At 49.7% G+C, this 27388-nt stretch overlaps 1 protein-coding gene across 1 annotated transcript in view; it reads left to right on the top strand.

Moving 5' to 3' along the window:
- The window catches only part of GRIK4 (glutamate ionotropic receptor kainate type subunit 4), a 417952-nt gene that overhangs the window by 274462 nt on the left and 116102 nt on the right, over positions 1-27388 (top strand). The window lies entirely within an intron of this gene.

Genomic DNA, 27388 nt, shown 5'->3' with positions numbered 1-27388 from the left:
GGCAGAGAGGCAGGCAGAGAGAGAGGAGGAAGCAGGCTCCCCGCTGAGCAGAGAGCCCGATGCGGGGCTCGAACCCAGGACCCTGGGATCATGACCCGAGCCGAAGGCAGAGGCTTAACCCACTGAGCCACCCAGGCGCCCCGAAATGGCTTAGTTAATCTCCATGGAGGCATTTTGAAGCTGTAACATACTAAGAAATGGGCATGGTCGTTGTGAAGGATACACACTCAGAGAATAGAGGGAACCTTGGGGAATGGTTTAAAAAAAAAAATGTACGGCTTTTTACTTGAAATGATTGTAGATTCACAGGAGTTGCAGAGATAGTAGAGAGTGGTACCAGGTGCCTTCAGCCACATTTCCTGCAGTAGTTACATCTTACGTAATGGTCATACGGTATCAAAACCAGAATATCAAAGCACCAGGTCTGTCCATCCCATGCAGATGTGTGTCAATCCCGTTGGAACCAGGACAACACCATCTAGTCACCACAGAGATCTCCCTTATGCCACCATTTTATGGTCTCACCCGTGGCCCTCCCCCACCACCATCCCGAACCCTTATCCACCACTCATCCATTCTCCATTTTGACACTTTTGCCCTTTCGAGAATGTTATATAAATGGAAGCGTGCAGTATCTGACCTTTGTCGCGCGGTGTAACGCCCTTGAGGCCACCCGAGTTGTTGCCTGGGTCAGCAGTTTGTTCCTTTTGGTGGCTGAGACATTATTTCTTGGCGTAGGTGGACCACGGTTTGCTTAACCATCCATCTTTGAAGAGACATTTTGGTTGTTTCCTGTGTTTGGCTGTTAGAAACAATCCTGTGGAGAAGGGTTTATTTTATAAATGCATGACATGTCAACATCACTTAAGGCAGCGGCCCTTCCATGCTGACATGCTTCTGAGTACCTCTTACCTAACAGGGATGGGACCAGGCATTAGGGATTAAAATGGGAATAAGAAACAAAACCTGCCTTAGAAAAATTCAGAATACTTGTTGTAGTGCAAAGTGGCAAATTCTACTAGATGTGTGTACAGAATGTTCTAGATCCTGGAGCAGTCAGAAAGGCTTCACCAAAGAAGGGGCCTTTAGGTTATGCCCTCACTGGGGGGAGAGGGGAGGGTTTTTCCCTAGGTAAAGAAAGGAAGAGCATTCTGGGTTAAGTAACAGCATATCCACATACTTGGTGGTTTGAAAGGACATGGCCTGTCCAAGAAACAGGGAGTCATTTCGGACGTAACGACCACTCCAGGGATGGGCCTATGCCAATTAATGACCATTCACTTTTCTGTTTACACCCCACCCTTGCAAGTTACCTCTGTAGAGGACTTAAGGCAGACGTACATTAGTTTTAAGATCCTCGCTAATTTAGGAAGCAGAATACAACCTCTACAGATTTGACTCTTAAATCTTAGAATGAGAAATGTTCCCGAGAAATTACGACTTTCTCGGTCAACCTGTTTGATAGGGCGACCAAGGAGATGGTGCAGTGTCCCTCCCTGGATGGAGGGATCAGGTCTCCTGAAATGGCCTGCCCGGGCGAGGAGAGGCAAGGAGGGTCCTGTCCAAAGAGATGGGCTAGGACCCTGTGATCCTTGTTCATTTCCAACTGTAGGTTTTTATGAACAGCGCTTTCTTTCTTTCTTTTTTTTTTTTTAAAGATTTTATTTATTTATTTGACAGAGATCACAAGTAGGCAGAGAGGCAGGCGGGGGTGGGGGGGTGGGGGGGGGAGCAGGCTCCCTGCTGAGCAGAGAACCCGATGCAGGGCTCTATCCCAGGACCCTGAGATCATGACCTGAGCGGAAGGCAGAGGCTTTAACCCACTGAGCCACCCAGGCACCACGAACGGCCCTTTTCTGGGGTTGCTGTGGAATCGCTCACCCTGAAGAATGCCGAGGCCTCTGCTCTGAGTGGAGACATCTTAGAGGAATGGAGTGTAGCTTCTTTTCTGCTGTATGGATTCCCCCCGATGAATCCTTAGAATATAAACGAGGTTCATGGGAGTGGGATCTGGAGCTGACGACCAAGAAAGAATTCTTGAGACATCTTTGGTGCAAAATGGTGGTTCATTAAAGCAGGGGGACAGGACCTGTGGGCAGAAAGAGCTGCTGCCCAGGGGTTGTGAGGAGTGGCAGGTTACCTATGATGGTGTTGGGGGAGGTAAGGAAAAAGGGAGGTTTCACTACAACTTTCATATGCTAAAGAAGACCTGGGGGATACCAGATACAAGAGGCCTTGCCATTGTCAAGGTCCTTTCCCCCTTCTTAGCAAGGTTTTTGTTTTTTTTTTTAAAGATTTAATTTATTTATTTGACCAAGATCACAAGTAGGTCAAGAGGCAGGCAGAGAGAGAGAGAGGAAGAAGCAGGCTCCCTGCGGAGCAGAGAGCCCGGGATGAGGGGCTCGATCCCAGGACCCCAGGATCACGACCTGAGCTGAAGGCAGAGGCTTTAACCCACTGAGCCACCCAGGTGCCCCCTTAACAAGGTATTAACATTAGGATATTTGGGAGGTTCCTAAAGAATGTCACTTTTGTCCCACCCAGGAGTGGGGGTGGGGGAAGGTTGCAGGTTTCTGCTTTGTCCTCATCCAGCCTTCTGTTCCCTCATGGCCCCCACAACAGGCTTGCCAGAGAGCCATTCAGCATTCCCTCCTTCTCAAGGCCACCACTGCCACAAATCCATCTGCTCCGTTGCTGGAATTTTCACTTGAATTCTAGCGTACATATAGAAGTCCACACAGATCATCTGTGCGCAGCCCTGGGAATGTTTTCCAAGGGAGCACACCTGTGTAAGCAGCACCCAGATCCCAAAATAGAACCCAAGCAGCCCCACAGAAGTCTCCCTCCCGCCCCCTCCCTGCCACTACCCCGCGAAATGGAAAACAGAAGGAATTTCTTTGTTTGCTTATTTATTTATTTATTTTTCTATCCTGAGCTGCTGCCTCTGTAAGTCAGAGCATTAACATGTAAAAGGGGAGAAAAGGATTAGAGGAGTCCCAGAGCACCTCCAGCACGCACCTCCTGAGCATTTGCTTAAAGTAAGGAGATGTCTGGGGGCAGGGGGAGGAAAAGGAGATTCAAGTACAATCTGGCTCCATCTGGGGGGCCCCCACGGGATGCCTAGAGGAGGAGAGGGGAGAGGCAGGCCAGGGGCGCCGCACATGTTAGGCAGCCCCATCAGCAGAGCACAAAGCTGATACGCAGAGAGGCATGGAATGTGAACTTCCAGGACAGTTCCTAGAATAAGCTGGAGATGCTTGGCTTGGAGATTTTGAAGAAAGCACCCCCCCCCATCTCTTCTCAGGACTGATAATAACGCGTGTGATGATTTATCTAGTGGGAAAAAGCACAGGCTTATGAAGTCAAGAGACCCAGGTCAACGCCCCATTCTGCCTTATACGCTGTGTGGCTTTGGGGGAGTCTCACTGACTCTCTGAGCCCATTTTCTCATTTGGAAAACTATCATCCTACTATCCTACTGTAGTATTTGGATACTATCATCCTACAAGGTTGTTGTAAGGATAGGTCAAAACACATCATAAATTGAAAAGTACTATGGGTTTCTAAGACTTTTTTTTTTTTTTTTTTAATAACACAGTGATACGTTCGGGTTTCAAAGAGCTTTCTCCTTTTCTGGGGGCATGGAAATGAACAAGCTGAGCTCTGGGAACATGCCTCAGTCAGAGAGTTCTTTGAACCTAGAATTACTAGGACTCACACAGTTTGTAAGTTTGCGAGGAGAAGTCAAAACAGTCACTGTATGAATGCTGATGGTTGAGTAACACTCAGGAAAGTAGAAGCAGGGCCACTGCAAAAATCAGTCAGTGGGAGGATTTTCTGGAAGCCTCTTGTTAGTGCTTTGACTTTCTGGAAAGGACAGGCCCCTATTAAGAGGAAAGAAACTGCTTTTTAAGTCCATTCTTCCTTCCCACTTGCCCTTGGAGTCTGGGAACAGAGAGGGAGCCTTGCACGGAGGGAGTGAGTTACCCTCCATGCTTCTCCCATTCCTGCCCCACCTACCACCACATACAGATGCTGCCCAGACGTTAATATTTCTTTATTTCTTTGAATTCCTCACGGATAGCCATCACAGCCCAGCTCTCTGATTTCTGCCACGGTGATGCAGCGGGTGCTTAGATTAGCTTTTTGAAAGCTTACCCATGAGCTGGAAAGGCATGGGCCTTTGTATTTGGTAGACGTGATTCAGGACTCTGCGTTGACTAGCTACCGGCTGTGTGATCCTGTGCGAATAACTTAACCTTTCTGAACCTCAGAGACCTCGTCTGTAAGTGGACACTATTAACACATGCCTCAAGAGATGCTATCCATACAGCACCTGGGTACAAAATACAAGTGTAGTAACGAGATATTATTTATGAAGTCCTATTCATGCTTCCCATGTGCTAAAAAGAACAAGAGGTACTAATTTTTCCGTGCAGCCTCTAATGGCCTGTAAAAGTGACTCTCACAATGCCATCCAACTGATTTGCCAACAATGACTCAAACTTAGTAGTTTAGGTGTTATGCATGACTGAACTGACCAGAGTAGGGTTCCTGTGTGTCCGTTCTCATTCTTCATTCCCACCCAGGCATTAAGAAGGCTGATTGATACCTCTGTTTTTAGTTTTTTGAGGAACCGCCGTACTGTTTTCCAGAGGGGCTGCACCCATTACGTTCCCACCAGCAGTGCACGAGGGTTCAAATTTCTCCACGTCCTCCCCGACACTTGTGATTTCTTGTCTTTTTGATTTTAGCCATTCTGACAGGCGTGAAGTGGTATCTCATTGTGGTTTTGATTTGCATTGCCTTGACGGTGAGTGATGCTGAGCACCTTACCACGTGACTGCAGACTACCTAAGTACCATTCGGTTCAATTCCATTTCTGGGTATATTTACCCAGAGAAAACAAAAACGCTAATTCAAAAAGATATATGCACGCTCTATGTTTAAGCAGCATTACGTACACTAGCCAAGATATGGAAGCAGCCCAAGTGTCCATCGATAGTTGAGTGGATAAAGAAGACGTGGTGTGTGTATATGAACGTGTATAATGGCATATTATTTGGCATAAAAAAGAATGAGATCGGGGCGCCTGGGTGGCTCAGTGGGTTAAAGCCTCTGCCTTTCGCTCAGGTCATGATCCCAGGGTCCTGGGATCTAGCCCCGCATCGGGGTCTCTGCTTGGCAGGGAGCCTGCTTCCTCCTCTCTCTCTCTCTCTGCCTGCCTCTCTCCCTACTTGTGATCTCTATCTGTCAAATAAATAAAATAAAATCTTTAAAAAAAAAAAAAAAAGAATGAGATCTTACCATTTGCGACAACATGGGTCATGGATGGACCTAGATGGTATTATACTGAGTGAAATAAGTCAGAGACAAATACTATATGATTCTATTTGCATGTGGAGCCTGAAAAACAAAACAAATGAACAATAATAGTGACAAAAAAAAGAGACTCAAACATAGAGAAGGAACCAATGGGTGCCAGAGAGGGGGTGACTGGGGGATGGATGAAATGTATGAAGGGGATTAAGATGTTACAAACTTTCAGTTATGAAAAAAATATGTTACAGGGATAAAAAGTACAGCATAGGGAATGTAGTCAATAATAGTATAATAACTTTGTATGGTGACAGATGGTGACTACACTTGCCGTGCTGAGCATTTCATAATATATGTTATTGTCAAATCACTATGCCATACATCTGAACTAATATAATTTTATATGTCAATTACATTGCCATGAAAATTTTTAAAAAATTGTTTTCATTTGAAAAAGAAGGCCAGTTGATTTAGGGCATCTGTAATAAATAAATCCAGTTGATTTCTCTGAAGTTTAATCAGTTAATTACCCATTATAAGAGTTGGGAGAAAAATCTCCATCATGAGTCAAACTTCTAAACCTTCAATTCAGTTGACCCTCTAGACAAGCCGTTTTTCTCTCTGTCAGAGTGTGGCCAGCAGGAGAGTGAGGATGCCCACCCTGAGCTTTGGGGGTCAGGGGTAACTGACAAGGAAGAAGAAGGGAGCCAAAGTTAGCTGAGTGAACAGATGTTTAGCATTGTTTTATACATTTTTTTTTAGATTTTATTTATTCACTTGACACACAGAGAGAGATCACAAGTAGGCAGAGAGGCAGGCAGAGAGAGAGGGGAAAGCAGGCTCCCCCCTGAGCAGAGAGCCCAGTGCGAGTCCTGATCCCAGGACCCTGGGATCACGACCAGAGCTGAAGGCAGAGGCTCAACCCAATGAGCCACCCAGGCACCCTATACACCTAATTTGAAATGGGATTTGGGGTGGTTTGTACTGGTTTCAGAGGTTCAGTGGGCAAAACAGCTTCTTGCCCTGCTTCTGGTTTTGCTGTGTCAGGACTCAGCCCCAGCAGAGTGAGTCTCTGATCAACAGGTGGGAAGGGGCCTCTGAAGGCACCCAGCTAAGGCGGGAGCCCAGGGCAGGGGATTAGTGACCTTACGGACAACTTTAATGGTAAACTAAGAGCCACGATGTGCATTTGGTCAGCGATCCGGACAGGAACCCAGAGGGGAAGCAAGTCATGGCAGGTGCACCAAGGTGAGGGTCAAGAGTCCAGGCCCAAACAAGGAGCAAAGCAAGGCAACCAAGAAAATGAAGCTTGAGAGTCACCAAAGACACAGATGCATGAGCAATCTGAGAACTGTTTCCTGCCTTTATCCAGATTTCTTTCTTTCTTCATCTTCCGAAAGTTCTTAGTGGGGTGAAGCATATGTAACATTCGATTTGCCAATTTAACTATTTATAAGTGCATTCACAGGGTTCTCTGACCAGCATCCCTATTTCTGTAACTTTTTCATCACCCCAAACAGAAACCCGACATCCACGGAGCAGTAACTTCCCATCCCCCTCCTCCTGGCCCCTGGTAACCTTCTATCGGGTTTCTGTCTCTACACATTTGCCTCGCCTTCGGTATTTCATAGAAGTGGAGTCAGACGATATTTGTCCTTTTGTATCTGGCTTATTTCACTTCGCGTCCTGTTTTCCAGGTTCATCCATGTGATAACATGCAGCAGAACTAAATTCTTTTTTTTAATGTGGTAAAATTTACATAATGTAAAACTGTCCATTTTAACCATTTTTTTTCATTTTAACCATTTTTAAGCATACCAGTTAGTCATAATAAGTAATAAGTTCCGCAGCCGTTACTACCACCCGTTTCCAGAACTCTTTTCAGTTTCCTGAGCTAAAACGTCACAGCGTTAAGCAGCAACTCCCCATCCCTTCTTCCCGACGGCTGGCCATCATCTGTCGCTATCAATGTGCCTATTCTGAGTACCTCTCAGCGGAGATACGCAAAATTTGTCCTTTTGTGTATGGCTTATTTCACCTGGCATAAAGTCTTCAAGGTTCATTTGTGTGTCAGCATTTCCTTCCTTTTTAAGACTGAGTAACATTCCACTATATGCGTTTCCATTCATTCATCAGGAGACACTTGGGTTCCTTCACCTTTTTGGCTATTGTGGATAATCCTGCTACGAACGTGAGTCTAAAAATACCTGTTTGAGTCCCTGCTTTCAGTCCTTTGGGGCATATACCTAGGAATGGAGATGCTGGATCATATGGTAATTCTGTGCTTAATTTTCGAGCAACCGCTGTACTGTTTTCCAGAGCGGCTGCACCATTTTGCGTTCCCACCAGCAACACGTGAGAGTTCCGGTTCCTCCCTATCCTCACCAATGCTTGTTTTTATTTTTTAATAATCGCCATCCTAATGGGTGTGACTTAGTCAGATGTGTTTCTCATTTCTGTTTGGAGTTTGCAAATCGAAAGAGGCAGGACCCCATGGCTGAAGTTGAGAGTCAAGCTGATGCAGAAGCTTTGTAATGAAAAAAAGTAGCCAGCGTGTAACAACCCAGTCAGACCTGGTGAAAACCCCCGGGTCAGGAGCTTCCTAGCCGTGTGGCCCTGAAACTCTTGGGGGATTCGGTTTCTTCATGTATAAAATGGAAATAATAATATCCATTTCAAAAACTTTTTGGTCAAATCAAAAATTAGCTATTGAGAAACAAGATGGGATCCGGAGGGAGACAAAGATTAAGAGACTCTTAATCTCGCCAAACAAACTGAGGGTTGCCGGGGTGAGGGGGGTAGGGAGAGGGTGGTGGGGTTATGGACATTGGGGAAGGTATGTGCTATGGTGAGTGCTGTGAAGTGTGTAAACCTGGTGATTGACAGATCTGTACCCCTGGGGCTAATAATATAATAATATTATATGTTAATAAAAATTTAATTAAAAATTAATTAATTAAAATTAATTAAATTTAAATTTAAAAAATTAGCTATTGATAACACTTTGGATCTGGTAGGTAATGCCGACTACCAAAGCAGACAAACCCTCCAATGTCTTGGCTTTACACAATGGAAGTATATTTCTCATTCAACTCACGTCCCAAAAAGGTGTTCCTGATCAGTGGGCAGCCTTCCATTATGTCATGCGGAGGCCTAGGTTTCTTCTGGCTTATAAATAGGTCCTCTTAGAGGCCAGGAATGGGAGAAAACCATGGAGGGTCAGACCCAGGAGGATGTTATGGCCCAGGCCTGGGAGCAGCACATAGCATTTCTCTCTCCTCATGACTCCATTGTCTAGGCCTCGGCCACAAGCCTGCCCCTCCCTGGAAGGGGGCGGTTGGAAAATACAGTCTACCGTGTACCCAGGCAGAAAAGAAAATAGGCTTCGTTATCAGTTAGCAATACCACCACGTTATTAAATTATTAATCATTGTCACGCATCTCTCTCATGTGTGCCGGGAAAGCAATTAGCGTGCTAAGCCCTGGCAAGTCTGTTTAGAGGTCAACTGATCCTGTCTGTGGAAGTCTGATTAGCACCTCGATGTAAGGGTATCAGCTCTCTAATACATGGAAGGGTCTGCCCCTCTGGTGGGGCAGGCCCGAGACGGTTACAGATTCTCTGAGAGTGTTCTGCGCCTGAGTGTGGAAGGAGTCTCTGTCCTCCACTCGGCCTCAGGATTTGGTGGGGAACTGCTGTTCTGCAAGACTGATGGGAGTTTGGATAGAGGATACGAGGAATTAAGGGCCTTTGGGCAAAGCCCAGTTGGCCTCTGAGACAGCAGAGACGCCATCCGAAGAGAGGGTGTGAGGGAGGAGACACAGTTGGAGCTAATAAATCTGGAGGGATTAGCCAGCTACTAATGAACCCGGGGAGACTTGCAATCACTGCCTAATAGAAAAGATAAAATCACCCTAATCTATTGTCAGAGAGTACAGATGGGCCCTGTGCCAAAGGCAGGAGCTACCGCCTTGGTGGGGAGAAGCATCGAGATTTAAGGCTCAGGGTCAAAAGTGGTGAGATGTCAACGGAAGGCAGGAAGTCATTGGGCCCTGGAAGCAGGAGGCTTGCCTCTTGGGCTGGCAGGTGTTGCCGGTAGCACAGCCAGCTGGATGCTGGGCCCCCTCCTTCACTGTCATGCCCCAGGCAGGGCCCAGGACTTGGTGTTCCGGGAACCACCACTGTGCCAGAGGCCAAGCTGCCATTTGTGGGGTGTGGAGAGAGGCGGCGGGCCCCGCAGAGCTTTTCCCTTGGGGAGTCTAGAGAGAGGGGCCCAGGTGTTGGCTGTGCCATGATGGAAAGCATGGGGAAGGGTTACAGCAGCCAGAGGCTTCATCTTCTAGGGGACGGGCAGTGAAGAAGCTGCGGCTTCTAGCTCCAGACAGGGACCCCAACTGCTTCCCTCTGTCACACTGGTCTAGGCAAACCGTTGACCCTTGCTGGGCTTCATTTCATCATCTGTAAAATGGGTTGTGTCAGGTGACCTCTCAGGGTCTTTTCAGTCCTCGACTGGTTTTATCCTACACCGTGTTGGGGCATTTCATTTCCTAGCACCCTTGGATTGAGAATGTTTCTTGGAGATGGGGGCTGGGGACGGCCATGAAATTGGAGGGCCTGCATGGACCATGGGGGAGGTTTCTGTTCAGCTGATAGCTCCTCGGACCCCCAAAGAGTAGCCGGTCCCAGCGAGTCCTGCAGGATGTAACCCTTCTCTGCCCCGTCTCTGTCTCATTTGGGCAGAATGAATCTACACAGCCAATTTTTCTCCTCTGAGTTCATTTTATTGTCAAGCAGACCAAGCCTATGTTTATTTTTCTAAAGGTCTATCAGAGAGATTAGCCATAAGTAATTGAAATTGCTAAATTTATTACAGAAAGGGGAGCCGGGGCAGACGGGGGGTGGGGGGGAGAGAAACCAGAGGAAGGGAGCATGCTCACCATCTATCCCTTCTGCTCCTTGCTTTGGTGAGCCAGACTTAGTCATCTCTCAGGTCTTATTTAATGTCACTACCTCAAGCAGTCTCCTCCGACACCACACTAGGCTGGATCCTCTGATACTGTCCCACCACCCTGTGTGCTGTGTTCTGTAGCGTTCATCTCAAGTGCGAATTCTTCCTTCTGTATCTGACCCCTCCGCCAGACTTTGAACTTCATGAAAGCGAGACCAAGTCTGTCTTGTTGATCCCTGAACTCCAGGTGCCTACTGGCACATAGTAGGTGCTCAATAAATACTTACGGAGTCTATGAAGGGAGCAGTTCCTAACAGGGTAGTGTTGTTGGACAAGGAGGGCTGGCCAGGTGAGATGGCTTATCTCCTTGCATCCAGAAGGAAGTCAGTGCCTCCCCACAAAGCCCATGAGCACAGAGGTTTGCAGCTCAGCCCAGGAGGGCTGGGCTCAGTGTCCCCTTTGCTGAGATGCCTCCACACTTTCATAGCCCATAGGGTGACTGCTCAGTCTGGTGGGATGACCTTCCTCCATTCTGGGCTGGACAGACTTGAAAGTAAGAGCATGCAGGATGCTCAAGGGTGCTTTAGTTCAGGACCCAAGAGACGGGATTCCAGGGAGTTCTGATGAGTGGGGTAGTATCAAGACCTGAGCCCCAAGGTGGGCACCAAGAATGAGCACTGAGGTAGGAAGAGGCTGAAGAGTATGAAGGTAATCCAGCTGATTGTGCTGTGTGCACTGTGTCACCTGGGGCTGCTTTCTGTCCTGGCCTCACCATGTCCAGGCCAGCCTTGGGCAAGTGGCCTCTTCAGGCCAGCACCTGAGCCCTGGAGCTGGAACACAATGGTCTTTGGACCAAACCTCTCCTTCAGGTTTTCAGGGTCGTTATGAAATTATCTGATCCTGTCTGCTGTCCCCACGGCTTGGCATATGAGCTTGGGTGGGACAGAAAGGATGGAAATATGGTTTAAGGGAGGCAGCCAGGGTCTCAGATCAGAGAGGACGTGAGTTTGAAGCCCGGCCCCGCCGTTACTCACCGGTTGGAATCTCAGTCTTTCCTTTTGTGAAATGGGAGTAACAATTCCTATAACATCATTTAGTGACGGAGAGTTCCTCATCCTCAGTGGGCCTGCCCACTTCCCTGTTGGGGATTTCCATCTTTAGACCTCAGTTTCCCGACCTCCTGCCTCTAGTTTTCTAAAACTCCAAAGCTAGTATCAGAAAATTTCCAAATTGGCCTCTCACCTGGTTAGAACTACAGTTCCCATGGTGCTCGGGCCCCTCCCATAACTTGCAGTCTTTTCTGAGAGCACACACCACACATGTCCACACACGTGCGTAGACATGTACTCACATTGCTACGTGCGTGTGCACACACAAACACACATACACAGCTAGCCCACAGCTACAATGCATCCTCAGACAACTTTCTGGTGCCAGAGCAATTGATTCTAAAGTGTGGTTCATTGTAAAATTATTAAGTCTATTTACATTCTTCACCTTTATTGAGCCTTTTAGGAGAACCACTCTGCATAATACCGTACACTTTCGTGAATAAATATGTTTTTCGTGTAATGAGAAAAAGAGTAATGGAGTGAGTGAAAGCTCCGTCTGGGCCTCCAACACCTTCTCCTCCCCCCACCAGATGCAAACCCTATGAGGTAGCAGGTCTGGTAGGAACAGATCTCTCTGGGTCCCCCACAGGGGTACACCAACATCTAAAGGACAAACTCTCCATCCAAATTTGCGCTCTCTGGCTGCCAACCCTCCTGGGTCTGTTCTCCGAGCTAGCTCATTGGTAGGGAGGGGGTGTATTCAGAAGGAGAAATGGCAGGGAGAATTAGAAGGAGATTCAGGAAGTATTGACTAAAGAATTATTCTTTACGTTTGCACTTGGGAAAACTGTGTCTGGCTGCTGGAAGCCCCTTGGCCCAAGTTATAGGATTATAAAGTGCTTAGCCAGCCGTGATTTAGTGACTTACCTCCGCAAAATGCTAAAGTCAACCATACGTATGCAGCAAAGATTTATGAAGTGCCTACTGTGTGCTGGGGGAAAGCCAGCAGCAGCGTGATGGGGCTGGGAGAGCTCTGGCTGTCAATGCGAGGTGTGGAAGGCCAGAGAGGGGAGCATTTAGGGCCTCTGTGGGAGCATGAGAAAGGTTCACAGACATCGTCTCCTTTAATCATTTATTGAAGGATGGTTAGAGATGAGAATGGGGGAGGGACGGGGGGCAGATGTACAGGGTGGGTTGGGCTGGAGCAGAGCGGTGGGCTGGAGAGGGATGGAGCCGGAGCCAGCAAAGCAAGGTGCAGGTCACATCACCCCTGCAGAGCCGCTGGGCTTCTTAGCCTCTGAGTAGGCATTGGCAGGACCAGGGTCTTGCCAGCATGGTTTCCATGTGGGGGAGGGGACTTTCCTCTCCGTGGCTTTTCCGTGTCCTCCAGTGCCCCCTACGGTCCAGGTCCCCGAGGTGGGGCAGCACACCTGACTTGTGAGCCAGGTGGCTCTTTCACTTCCCCTTGCCCAGGAAGAGCCGTCCTCTCTCCCTGGCCCAGCCCACATCACCTGCTGGATAACGGACCTCCCCCATCTCAAAATCCCGTTTGTGCCAATGTGTTAATGGATGATGATAGCATTGAGTTGGGGGACCCTTGAGAGGATCTAACTCAATCTCATCGTTTTCTAGTTGTGGAGAATGACTGGAGGGTGCATGACTCATCTGAGCTCTCAGAGCGAGCCAGGGATGGAGCGGGGCAGCCCCCTGGTCCACAGGCCCACACGGTCACCGGATGGGCACTAACCGAGTGTGCACGGTGTCGGAGACGCAGCGATGCATAAAGCCCCAGCTTCCAGGAGGTCAGCCTAGAGGGGGAAATAAACCCAAGTAAATTATTGCAAATCAGCAGGTGGAATGAAGGGATGATGAGGGCATTCGCAGGGCATTATGGAACCACCAAAGAAAAGCCCCCTGGCCTAGCCGGACAGGCTCAGAGAAAGCTTCCTGGGGAAGGCTACATACACCCAAAGGGCTTTAAAGAATCTATGGGGCTTAGCCAGGTGGAGATGGGGGATGGGCAGGACAAGCTAAATGAAGGATACGCATAATTTCGTATCTTAGACAACATTTGCTTTTTAGCCGAGGCCTTAACCAAGGAAGTGGACAATATGGAAACCTGTGAAGTTGGTGAGGAAGGTTATTTCAAGGTGGGGAGAACCTTTCAGAGCCTTCATGAGTACATGCACAGGCAGCTAACTTTCCTATCCATGGAAGGCAGGGCAAGAGGGAAGGTCAAGTCCCAAGTAGACCTGGGTGTACACCATGAGGCCCAGATGCCTGAGACACTTTGGGCTCCCTTGGACAGCTGTCAACAATTGTCCCCCCATGAGGTGATGGCGCCACTGATAGAGAGATGCGACGCCAGGACTGCCTGGGGGAAAGTGGGGAGACTTGGCCAGTCCTACCAGCGGGGTGGCCCTGATGTCCTCAGGAAGCAGCTGCTATAAGCATCGGATGGGCACACTTTTCTGCCAGTACAGAGTCTGCCGCATTCCTTACGGTGAAGCAGGCTCCACCTGGCCTGGCAGAGTAGTCCCTTCTCTGCTCTCCCCACCTGGCAGAGCCTCCCAAGCCCGAGCCTTAGGGAAGGAACCACGCCTTCGTGGAGAAGGAAAGCTGCTGGCAGCTGTGGTGGCCGTCAAGGGAGTGGGTGACAGTGGGCACAGGTCCAGACCCAACTCGAGATGCCAGGTGGTGTAGATGAACTTCAGCTGGAGCTCCAGGCTACCCTGGACTGGCGGGGCTCGTTTCCCACGCTCGGTCCCCCTGTGTTATGGCCATGCTTCACATGGCCGTTCCTTCCGCAGAGCTTCTGGAAGTTCTCTCTCCGTCCTCTGGATAGTACCCAGTACAGGGCTATAGACCACGAGGCATTTGAATCAAGCCACTGCCTGTCTGGGCTGGCAGATGTGTGATTACTCACCAAGTCATGCTGGGCAAGGACCCCCCTCCCCTCCTTGGCAAGCCAGGTGACAAAAGAAGAATCATCCTGAGCGGCCACTGGAGGCTTCTCCAAGAACTATGTGCTTGGAGATATTCCGCACGTGTTCCCTTACCCCCTCTTTACCCAGAGCAAGGATTGGTCTCCGCTGGGGCTGATGTGTCCGTAGATCTGGGGCTGGAGCGGTAGGGACGTGAGGCGTTATTGTCAGTTATCCTGGAAGAACCAGGCGCCAGTGGCAGGGAGGCAGGATCGTTGAAAATGGAAATGACCCAATTAGGCCTTTATCCCAGAACTTGGGCTGGGGGGAGGAGCCCGGCACCTGGGCTTCGCAATGGGCTCTGGTTTCCAAAGCTGAGGCAGGAGCTTCCAAGTACACTTGAATCCTTCCCGCGCGGGGCAGGGGATATGAGAACAGAGCGAGTACTGCCAGGAAAATCAATGGAAACCGAAGAAGCGTTCAACAGGGGGTTTGGAGACCCTCGCGGAGTTTAAAAAACTGCTTCGCTTCGGAGGAGGCAATTATCAGACAACCCGTTTGCTGATGTTTGACAAACGGCGTGACCGTGAACGTGGCTCCCACGGGGCTCTCAGAACTAAGGTTGAGATATTCGTGTATCATCCATGTAATAGAAATTGAAACTCACTTGTTCCCTGAATCTGCCCCGACGCACACACCCTCACACGGCACACACAGTCTCTCATCCACACCAGTGTGTGTCGGTGACTGGGTGCACCAGACCACATATATGAAATAAATCAATTGAAATAAGAACCAGACTCTGGGGACTACTCTGGTTCAGTATCTCTGGGAACATAACAGAAATGTCCCCCTCCGACTGCCCAGACCTTCCATCTGATAGAGCTCTGGAGGAAGGGAAGACCTGCCTTGCCGTCAAGTTCCATTAACGAATTTGTTAAAGGTTCAGAAATTTCATTAATTCAGTGAAAGAGTCCTTGACCTCCCCTTCTGTCCAGTGATCCATCATCATCTCCGTCCAAGATTCTGAGCATAAAAATCAACCCATTTCCACAGCTGGGATTGTTGCAGCAGTCACCGATGTGCCAGACGCCATTTGAAACTATTACGTTCAGGATCTTGAGGCCCCAAAACATCCCTCCTGGAGAGGCAGTCTGTTCCGCAAAGCGGGAAAGCGAGGCCCAAAGAAGCTTGAGAGCCCTGACTGAGGTCATTCAGCCAACATGGGCTGAACTTGTGCAGCTGACAATTTGCCCTTGACCTCCCAGCCCACACCTTGTCCTTATCAAATGGATATTTATGGCTTCTTCTGTGCTGTACTAACTTTCTGTTGCTGTACAGCAAGTGACCACAGAGTTAGCAACTTAAAATAATGCCAGTTATTCACTCACGGTTCCGTAAGTCAGATGTCCTGCATGGCAAGGTTGGGCTCTCTGCTCCAGCTGAAATCAGCTGGCTGTCTTCTCATCCAGAGTTCAGGGGCCTCTTCTAGGCTCCTTCGTGTTGGCAGGATTCACGTCCTTGTGGTTCTAGGACTGAAATCTCTGTTTTCTTCCTGGCTTTTAGCTGGGAACTGTTCATGGCATTCAGGGCCACTCTCTGGTCCTTGCCTGGGACCACCTCCATGACATCCCCAGCTCCTCTCACCTGTGGAGAACCTCCCTCTGCACCAGGCCTTCTCATACTTTGAATCTCCATGATTTTCCTCTTCTGCAGCCAGCCGGAGAAAACTGTGTTTTTTAAAAGAGCTCATGTCCTTAGGTGAGAGGCACCTGGATAATCAGGACGTCATGGTAGAACCTGCTATAGCCCCAGTCCCGGCGATTGTGTGTGTGTGTGTGTGTGTGTGTGTGTGTGTGTGTCTCGAGGTGGGGCGGGTTTTGGGAGCTCACCTTAGCATCATGCCTACCTATGCCAGCCTTGTAAGTCCATTCATTTCTTTCACCATCCGCTCCCCCAATCACCTGCGGAAAGGATGGAGAAGGGGAGATCTAGCCAGGGAACCAGGAAGAAGAGACCGGAGAGTCTTGGGGCAGGAAGTGGCACGTCCCCTGGGAGCTGATACAGTCAGATTCTCTCTGCTGGCTCTGGGCAGAGAGCACCCCCAGCCCCTGAGAAAAGCCTGAGAGCCAGAGTCCAGGGGGGAAACTGAGGCCACTCAGCACTGCGGCAGCTATCACAGAGACGCCTGGCGCTGAGGAACTTGGGCCCTGCTGAGAAGAGCGTTTGGGATTTAATGAATGTTTGGAAAGCATAGGGAGCCTGAGAATAAAAGACATTATGGCAAATCGTATTATTATTATTATTACAGTATAAGTGCTATTGTATTACAAGCACCATTAGGAGTAGCAAGTGCTGTTATTATGAAGCAATCCAGCTTCTCTGTCCCCAGCGTCAGACTCTACTCAGTGTCAAAGGCATCAACAGCTCAATTAATTCCCATCTGAGGCTTCTCCCCAGCCCCTTCCTTGTGGTCCCGACACCTCCTGTTCACAGCCCAGCGGTAAGCAGGACACCTGCCCGTCCGGCCGAAGCCTCCAGCAACGACCCACACGGTGGATGCCTCTCCTGTCAGTTGCAAAGCTGGATTGTTATCTTGCCTGAGCATTAAGATCCTCCTGAAACCATGCCTGATGCTCTCTCCCTCGTGCTGACAACGCTCCCATAGCTCCCCATGATCCTCAGGATAAAGTCCAGAGCAGCCTCGTAGGCACTCCCCCCCAGGCTTTACCCTGCCCCAGTCCGCACCACCCACGGCTCACCCCAGCCAGACTGTGAGACTCGCAGTTCCCTGAATGTGCCACACACCCTCGCTCCTGGGGCCCTGCGCCGGCTGTCGTCTCTGTCTGGGAAGCTCCTCCTCCCACCTCGCCATCTGGCTGGCTCTTGCTCATCCTTCAAGCCTCGTCTTGCAGCCAGCTCTCCGCTTAGGAGGATCAACGGAAATTCTGAGGAAAGGGACTACCTTTCCCTGCACCTCAAGTGCTCATCCTGACCCACTGTCTGGGACTCACCGCCCGCTTGCTGCTAAGTATACGTGCCCGGAAGACAGGGATGAGGCCGGTCGTGTGTCTCGTGCCTGACATCATGTGTCAGGTGATGCTCAAGTTTTTCTGGAATGAATGAGGTGAAAAGGGCCAAGATCTGAAACTCTCCTGTTGGGTCCATTGCCCTCCCCTGTGGGAAGATATATCTGTGAGCCCAGTGGCCCGAGTCCCAGGCCTGCCTGTGTCACCTATGTCCTGACTGATCTGGACCGTCCCTTGTGGGAGCCCATCGCTTGGTCCTGAGGCAGAGCTGCCGATGGGCAGAGTCAGGAGGCCGGGGCTGCTGTTTGAGAGCACCGCTCATCTTCCTCAAAACCTCCTTAGCGCCCTGGGAAGAGGGGGATGGGGGTGCCTGGAGTCTCTACAGGCCTGAGGTTCCACACCTGATATGCGATAAGGGAGGCAGGCCAGCAGAGAAGCCGTCGTCTTCCCAGCCCATGGGGAGAGCCCCGTGTCCACAGTTTGTCATGTGAGGTCGGCCCACGGAGGTTTCAGCTTCCCAGTTGTTTTATTTTTTTTTTATTTATCTACTTGACAGAGAGAGAGAGATCACAAGCAGGCAGAGAGGCAGGTAGAGAGAGAGAGGGAAGCAGGCTTCCCACTGAGCAGAGAGCCCGATGCGGGGCTCGATCCCAGGACCCTGAGATCATGACCTGAGCTGAAGGCAGAGGCTTTAACCCACTGAGCCACCCAGGCGCCCCACCTTCCCAGTTAATAACCACTTATTGAGCCCCAGAGGCACAGACCAGTCTTCAACGGACAAAATGAAGACGATCTCACCTCTGGGGTACAAGTGGGAGGGTTCTCCCCCAACCCCCCACCGGCCTCTGCCTTCTTCTTCGTGGGAGCAAATGACCGGAAGGCTTTGGAAAGATGGTCCCACCCTGATGGGTGTTTACAGGTGAACATTAATTCATTTAATGAATGTGTATTGGGCATTTGCTAAACCCAGGTATCGCGTAAGGTACGGGGAAACAGATCAATGAACAAGACAGAATATGGTCTGCATTTGAAGTCCTGTTTGGGGATTCACATTGGGAAAGAAAAGCAGAGAAGGGACAGGGTCCCTGGGAGGAAGGGGTATGCGTGTTTAGGTCACGGGGATAAATGAATAGGAAGCATGCAGGGAGAAGAATCCAGGAGATTTGGGGGCTGAGAGGTTTAGGACCAAATCTCCCATTAAATGGAATTCACTGACAGGTATGAATTAGCCTCCCAGCTGCTGCTTTCTTCAAAGACCGATTCCACGAAGAGCAGTTGCCCAGCCTGCAGAGAGCAGAGGCTTTGATGCAGATTTAATAGACAGACAGGAACCTGGGTGGGGGTGGGGGGTCGTGCCCAGGGGGCGTGTGTGAAAGGGTACCCAGCAGACTCCACTCCGGTGTCTCCAGCGCTTTCCTGAGAAAGGCTGAGAGCACTTGTGAGACACAGGTCTGGGGCCTGACTTCTGTCCATGACTTCTGCCATGCCTTAGGTTCCCCAGGAAGGATGAATGGCTATAGCCCTAAAGGAGAGCCTTGTGAAGTCAGCGACGTCTGGGCTGTCCATGGGGTAAGATGAGGGACAGCCTGACAGGAGCTCCCTGCTTAAATTTAATCAGTAAATAGTGTTGACTTTTTTAAAAAAAGATTTTATTTATTTATTTTAAAGAGAGAAATGGTGGGGCAGAGGAAAAGGAAAGAGAGAGAATCCCAAGTAGAACCCCCACTGAGTGAGGAGCCTGCTGCGGGACTCGATCCTATGACCCTGAGATCGTGACCTGAGCCAAAATCAAGAGTCGGATGCTCATCCGATTAAGCCGCAAAGGCATCCCAACAGGGTTGACTTCTTTCTCTATGTTGTGTACCAGGGTAAATGCTGGTAATGCGAGTGCATTTGTGTCCAGCACACTGGACTGTGTCCAGTTCTGGGGAAGTAGCTTTGAACAAACTCACATGATAAAAGCCTCTGAGTGATGATAGGGATAGCCCAAAGATACTTCTGGGGAAGTAGCTTTGAACAAACTCACATGATAAAAGCCTCTGAGTGATGATAGGGATAGTGGTGGCCCAGTGGAGGCAATGGCCAGTTCTGCCTGCTTTGGGTGATGGAAGAGGTCAAAGGAAGAATGGGCGGAGAGGTAGACAGGAATCATAGCATGACAAGACATGTGTCAAACTAAGGAGTTTGTATTTGTCCTGTTTGCTGTAAAGAGCACTGGGAAATGGAGAGGGACTCATGATCAAATGTATAGTTTAGAACGATCCCTCCGGCAAAAGCACCAAGAAGGAGCTTGGAGAAATGCCAGACTGGAGGAAGGGAAACCAGTTAGTTGTTAGTCCAAGAACAAAGCTGGTGAAGATCTGAACTGAGACAGAGGGGAAGGGGATGGAGGGAAGCGGAAAGATTCAAGAGATCATTGACGATGTAAAAATGTTCTCCAACAACCATGAATGTTTCCACCCAGGAAAGAATGAGATGGGGAACATGATAGAATGGGAGAAACAGAGAAGGAGTTCTTAATTCTGGACCAAATGATGGGTGGATAAGGGTCACATTCACAGATAAGCAACCAAGGGAGGGGGTTAGATTAGGGTGGGAGATAAGGAGTTCAAGTTTGGGAGTGACATCGTCTTAAGGATATCTTCCATCAATCCAGCTTCATAATAATGGCTTAAGAAATTGGAATCCTCTGGTGTTCTCAGTACTCCTGGGGTGAGAACATTAGAAGTTATCAGTCATTAACAACCTCAGTGAAGGGCGCATGCATTTGAGTTCATACGGTGTCTCCTGGTGACCTAGTTCTGAGTACACACTTGGGGGAGACATGGGATAATCAGCACTGATCTTATATGCCAGTACCCGGAACTTAATGCCACCTGTCTTCTGGGCAAGATAGTTAATGCCCAGGTGCCTTAGTTCCTTCTTCCCACAAATGGGGATATGAATGTCCTGTCTGGTCTGAGTGTGCTTGTGAGGACCAGAAGTGATACGTGGAAGTGTCTTGTAAGCTATGCTGAACCGTGTCTACAGAAGTAGTAAATGTTATTAACTCGGTAAGAAATTGATGTTTAATGAATGGCTTGTGAGTTGCGTCGTACAAGCTGCTGGTCTCCTCTCTCAGGCAACGAGAGGCCAGGGCTGGGCATGGAGGTGAAGGGACCAAGGGCAGATTCTTCATTGAAAGCAGCCAAAAAGCAAGGGTGTGTTTGAAACATTGTTGTTAAGAATAGAAACCAGTTCTGGAGGGAAAGGGTCTGTAAAGACAGTCACAGCCTGATTGGGTCCCGGTGACCTAATTCGGGGAGATTTCAGAGGTCATCAGGCATCAGGATTGCACCGTTTAGGGATCGCCCATGGCCTGGCAGGGAGCTTTTAGGTTCTTGGGCCGCTGAGGGTTTTACACAGGACTGGAGGGGCTCATCTTCGTGGCATGTCTGGTGGCCTCCACAGTCTCCTCACTGCCTGTTAACAATGCCTCAAAAGGCACGCAAGATGCCTGCCTCGAGCGATTGTCATTGTTCCTTCTACTAATACTAGTAACTCAAGGAGTTCATATCATCCCTTGAATCTATGGAGGGCTTTTCCTCTGTATTATCTCTTTTAAGCCTCACATCAGCACCGCGGAGAGTCATTTCCCCCACTTCATACCGAGAAAACTTGTCTAATTAAAAGAGATAAAAAATGAAGCAACTGAAAAATGTAAAAACCAAGACTGGTTTTGGAACATGGGTTTATAGTGAGGAAAATCCAGGACCAAATACCCAGAGACAGTATATGCCTTAGAATGTTCTAGGTCTGCATTGATACCAGTTTTGTCCAGAACAATTATTCTCCTAATCATTTCATTAAACCAGCGAGCCAGCTTTGGGTGTCACTGACTTTCTCTGGGCAGTAAGGACACAGCAATGAGCGAGACCGCCCAATGAGTGAGATGGCAGGGAGGCATCCGTGCCTCAAATGATGGTGCCCTTAGAGGGGTTTTCAGGATGACCGAGGCTCCTGAAGGACTCACACCAGATGGTCAAGGTCATGAAGCAGCATCATCACCGTCTTCCCTCTGCACCTTAGCCACACGCACCTTCAGTTCCGCCTCCTTTATTTCCAGACCCCTCCCCACCCGTGTCGTCCTGGTGTTTGCTCCTGTCCCTTCTCCTATCCCTTCTCCCGGCTCTTCACGCTGAACCGGGTGGGGCAAGCCTCCCTCTCCCGGGTCCTCAAGATCATCGCTCAGGGGCTCAGTCTGGGGCCCCGCCCCAAGCCCCAGACCCCTTTGTAATTAAAATCCTTCTCAGGAAGAGATTTAGCGGATGATGGTAATCCCTTTACTCAGGCTACAGGTGTTCATTTTGTAGCCCCGAATCTTCACGCGGGTCTTTAAGTTGAGCTGTACTCCTGAAATCAATTGTAACTCAATTTTCCAGCTGTTTTTATAGCATCTCACAGTGAACTCGGAGGGCCTCTGGCCATTGGTGCTCCCACATGGAGGCCACGCCACGGTGAGTGGGTGGGATGAAAACCCAGAGCGCAGGCTTTGACGTCAGTTGGGCCCGACTTTGAATCCGGTCCCCTTTGTTCACAGCTGTGTGCCCTAGGGAGAGCCGCTTCACTGTTCTGGGTCTTGGTTCCTTCAGCCTCACAAGGCAATGATCACTCCTTTGTCATAGGGCTGCTGTCGGGAGGAATGGAAACCGGGCTCAGAAAGTGCTCGGCTTTGCCAGGCACACAGCCGGTGGTCACTCCGTTGTAGCAATTATTATTATTATTCTAAGTATTGCTTTGTTATAATTATTTGTGTTAGAAGATCTGGAACTTCAAGCCTTCTGTCTTGACACAAATAGCCACACCAAGCAATTAACACCTTATGGTGACTTGTTTAGCAAAACTTTTCTCATTTGACAAGTAGCTAAAAAAAGCTCCTTAGAGAGTGAGAGGGAGGAGAAGCCCCCAGGCCAAATATTTCCCTTTGTCAGGATCCAGCCGTGGCATAGGAATACCTATGATGCACGAGCCACTTTCCGTGGATGACCCCGGCAAGGCAGATGTACTTTTCCTGCATTTTACAGGGGAACAGGCTGAAATTCAGAGAGGTTACTGACCTGCCCAGGATCTCCCAACCAGTTTGTGGCCAAGTCAGGACTGGAACCCAGGATCGTCTTAGTTCTTTTTACTATATCCTGATGAGTCCTGATGAGACCGCCACATTGGCGCAACTCCAGGGGCCACAGCTCTCACTGCCATCAATGTCAAGGGCACCTGGGATTTGGGCAGTGGCGTGGCCCTGTCTCCTGAGATCAGAGGCAGTTGCAAAGGAGAAAGATGAAGGCTGGACTTGGTGGGGTTGGAAAAGGAGGGACAGACTCAAGAGACATTCAGGGAACATTTGAGAGACAGATTGGACAAAATTGCCCACTGACTGGAAATGGAGTTAAATGATGAAGGAGGATTTGGAGTTTCCAGCTTACGTCGCTGGGGGAATAGCAATGCGCTTCCTGGGTTAGGAATACAAGGGAGAAGGGGCTGCCGGGCTGCCGGGGAGACAGACATCAGAGAACATCACCTCTGCTATTTCCCATTTCGCCCAGGCCCAGGCCCTGGTGATGTAGGGGTAGGGGATGGGTTGTATCCAGGAGCCCATGTTTTACCTTCTTGCTTTTCTTCCTAAAGTCGAGCACATGAATCTGGATCATTCAAAGCGTTTGTGCTTTTAGCTCTAGTTGACTGACCTTGTCCCTTGACTCACAGCCTGCCCTTGCCCCTGGCTCGGTGGCCGGAGAGCCGGGAAGTCCCTGCGGGTGGCTGGTGAGTGGATGCCTGTTGGTGGACCAGGACACTGGAAATGTCCCCCCTGCTGGAGAAAGTGAGGGGCACTCACCTGGGTTGTACCATTCCCGATGACCTCTCCGTGTCGCTCTCAAAGCCCTTAGCCAGGAGGCTTTCCTTCCGGGCCTGTTCAAAACGGCCCTCATTCAAGGGTAACCATCCCCTGGATCCCTTTGTGGCTGTGACATGACCTTTGACTGCAGTTGTGTAGTTCTCTGCAAATCTTTGCACACTCAAAAATTCACACACACACACACTCTCTCTCTCTCTCATACATGCGTGCATGCATACACATTTAAAAACGTTCTGATGTGAAAGTCAAAAGATAAGAAAACAAGCTGTCAGGAGTTTGTTTTTTAAGCTACAACAATGCAACCTCCAGAGGATAATCAGGGTGTGGTGCAAATTTTACTTGTGTTCTTACACCTTCTGTGGGACGAAGACTGCTGACTAGGAGACTAGGTAAGAGTTAGGCGCCCTGAGGACCCCGGGGTCCTCGGTCAGTGAGAAACGTCTTCAGTCAACAGTCCTCAGCCAGCATTTAACAGACGGCTTGCGGGCGTCAGGCACTCTGCTGGGGGCAGTGTGGGGTTCAACGACAAGCCTGACATTGTTGTTCTCTGTAAACATGCGGGCCTTTGGGGGGAGAGAGGCCACGAGAAGGTAATGGCAGTGCAGGGGATGTCACAAATTTGTGCAGATTTGGGGTCACAGTAGATTCGCGCTTGGTCCGTCCTGCCGCTCAGCTTTACCAGGTGGCCCCTGGCTCTGTTCTTCACCCTGGTTCCCCTGGTGTCACAGCAATGGAATCCAGTCCCATTGGGAGCGGGGACCCTCGGGATTTCCCTTCCTGAACCATTTATAAGAAGAGAATGAAGTCCCCCCTCCCCCAAGTAAGAACCTGTTCAACCCCAGGGCTTCTAGCTCTTTCTCTCATTTCAAGTAAGGCTGCAGCCAGCCCGGCTGTGTGGTCGGTGGGAAGGGGCACAGGGAACCAAGTGAGCCAGGTGTGCATTCCTACAGCTTGTGGTGGGCAGCAGGAACCAGATGGCTCTTAAACCCCTCCAATCCTGAAATTGTTAATTTTATGAAATATCCCTCTCAGCAAAATGTTTCCGCCACTTGATTTGGGGGTGTATAATCAGAATTTTCTTGAATGTGTTTAGAGTAACATTTCCCGGGGCTCCTGGGTGGCTCAGCCGGTTAAGTGGCTGACTCTTGATTTCCGCTCAGGTCCTGATCTCAGCGTCATGAGCCCCAGCCCCACGCTGGGCTCTGCGCCAGGCTCTCTCTGCCTCTCTTTCTCTCACCCTTCCCACTTGCATGCACACAGTTTCCCCACACCTCCCCCCCCCTTGGAAAAGAGTAACATTTCCCAAAGTACATTTTGTAGAACACTACTATGAGACCCTCGTAGGTTTGGAGAGAAAGAAGTGTTCCATGGGAATACATTTGGAAGTTTCTGGGTTGAACAAAATTTTAAACAAGCTACTTTCCTGCAGGATTTCTTTAAGCTTTTCATATTGCTAGTGTGTGTGATGAATCTTGAAAAGACGGATATAAATAATATGCAGTGTCTTCTCACCTTAAATGGGAACCTTGTTTCTGTGAAATTTCTGTTAACATCCTGGAAAAGCTAGTGTCCCCGGGAACACAGCTGGGCAAACACTGGCTTAGAAGGTGTTCATTGTATAGAAACTGGCAGTGGTCAGGGGTTTCCCATTATTCATTTAGAGTTCAGCCTTCAGCAGCAGCAGAAGAGTCCAAGTTTAGACATAAAGAGGCATTGCCTACCTGAGAGGGCCTCGGGGAGTAGAGTCTAGAGTTGTCCCGGGAACTAATGATAAGAGAACACACCACCCTCTTTTTGTCCTTCTTCAAGCTCTCCCATGAGTCATTATAAATAGAATGAATTATGAAGGAAGCTCCTGGATCTTTTTATCTTAAGGGGGTCTTTGAAAAAAGATATAATTGAGGGATAAGAAGGTAGGAATTAAAAGCGAGAAGACAGACGAGCTGACTTCTAGAAGGGTCGTCTTCTAAGTGCCTGTAATTAACTCATTCAGTCTTCCTCTGCCCAGAGCACCAAATTGAAGCAAACACCTTCCTAACTCATGTTTCCTAAGTAAGTAGAACTAACGTTGAGGGCTGGAAGGTGCCCGAGAGCTCAGGGTCCTATATCGGTCACTGTCCTACGTTGAACACTTCCATGTGCAAAATACAATGTAAAACCTTTTGTGTGCATTTCCTGTGTTCCTTGAAACAGCCTGTTGTTGGGTTGCTCTCAGGATGGTTCCCATTTTACAAAATGAGGATCTGAGGCCGGGAGAGGTTAAAGACCTTCCCTAAGGGCATCCGATATGGTGTGGAACCTGGATCTGAACGCCTAAGCCCTTACTACATGCGCCTACTGCCATGGGGAGTGTGTAGACATCTGAGACGTCAGGGCTCCCTTGAGATGGGCCTCCTTCCATCAGGTGTCGGAGAGAGGGCGGAGGGGAGGGGTGATGAGGAAAGCCAAGGGAGAGGGGGCACCTTCCTGCTGATGAGGCCCCTTGGTTGCCTAACAGCAGCCTGGCTCTGTGCCCCCGCCCCCTCCCCCCCCCCCGCCCCCGGCCCCCTTGCCAGATGCAGCTCTTATTAGCCATCTGCCCCTCGTGCTGCTGGGAGCCCACAGCGCATGGGCAGCTGCCCTGTTCGAGAGCCCAGAGATAATATCAGCTTATGAGTCAATACGTTCTCTGGCACGTCTGTGTTCCCCTAATGGGAATGCAGCAGGATCCAAAATATACTTAATCCTCATCCGGCTCCATGCTGTCAGGGGCTGGAGGCTCCAAAAAGAACCTTTGTCATTCTAGTTTGTAAGCTGCGGTTCATCAGGCTGGATTCTGGGCCGGGAGCTCAGGCCCACGGCCGCAGGCCTTGGCAGCGGCTGCCATAGGTGAGGGTGCAGGGACAGGCCAGGGCCCCGGCCGGGCTATGTCTTAAGGAAAGGAGTCTGCAATGCAGGGTAAGTGGTGCTTCAACCCAGCAGGAAAGGAAGCCCGGGGCTCCTGCCATCTGTCCTGATAGGCCGAGTGGCTGTTGGGTTTGTCCTGGGCTCTAACTACAGAGCTGGTACAAGATGCTTGGAATGAACGTGCATTGGGTGTGACTTCAGGGCGTGAACATGACCTGACCTGTGCCGGAAGCCATTCTTCCAAGAGCAGGATTGGTGAGCTCAGTAAATGCACACGTTCTTTGCCGGGTTTCCTCACACAGAACCTCAGAGGGCCTGCACACCTTGAGCTCAGCCTGCGGGAGGAAGGCGATTCTTCTCCCTTTGACATTGACTTGCCTCCATGGGACTCGTGCCTGCAGGTTTTAGCTTGCTGGGAGAGCAGCTGGCTCCAGCCAGCTAGGGCCCTGGAAGAGGGCTGTGGGTCCTGGGAGAATGCCCTTGAGCTTCTAAATGTCACCGCCCTGGATGGGGTCTCTGTGACACCCTCATTCAAAGCAGCCCCCCCCCCCCGCCCCACTATCGCTCCCATGGATGGCTGAAATTCTATTTTTTGTGTGTACTTACTGTCTGCCTCCTCCAAGAACCCACAGCCTCCATGAGAGCAGGACATGTGTCTCTCTTGTTCGAATTTTTTGTGCCTGGAACATCTTTTGTGCCTGGGTCTGGCTCATGATAAGTACTCGAGTATCTGTTAAATGAATGGGAAAATGTAATAATAAGCGAAGGCACAACCCTATGGGCAGACCTCCAGGCTGAGATTCTTTGAAAGCAAACCTGGCTTTGTCACTCCCCTGACGACAGTCCCCTCGGATCCCAGCCCCTATAGGATGAAGTGTGGGTTCCCTAGCCTGCCGGCCTGGCCGCTGAGCTCTAGCCTCTGCTGACCTCCCCAGCCTCCTCTCTCCCTCTTTCCTCAACCCCTTTATCCCCCGTGCTCACCTGGCGACTCCTAAGCATTGCTGTACACGTGACCTTGGGACCTGCTGAAAAGGCAGACTCCCGGCCCTCAGCTTGGCTAACTCAGATTCCGTGGGTATTGGGTGAGGCCCAGAAATTGTCACATTTTTAAAAAAATATTTTATTTATTTATTTGACACACAGAGAGAGATCACAAGTAGGCAGAGAGGCAGGCAGAGAGAGAGGGGGAAGCAGGTTCCCAGGACCCTGAGATCATGACCTGAGCCGAAGGCAGAGGCTTAACCCATTGAGCCACCCCAGGCACCCCAATATTTTTCTTTTTTTTCTTTTTAAAGCTATCTCCGAGAGTTCCAATGGCAGGTGCTCCAGGGACCACACC

The sequence above is a fragment of the Meles meles genome, chromosome 8 (assembly GCF_922984935.1).
Source record: "Meles meles chromosome 8, mMelMel3.1 paternal haplotype, whole genome shotgun sequence".
Classification (NCBI taxonomy): Eukaryota; Metazoa; Chordata; class Mammalia; order Carnivora; family Mustelidae; genus Meles; species Meles meles.
The sequence above is the reverse complement of the archived record's forward strand: the minus strand, read 5'-3'. Positions and strand labels throughout refer to the sequence as shown.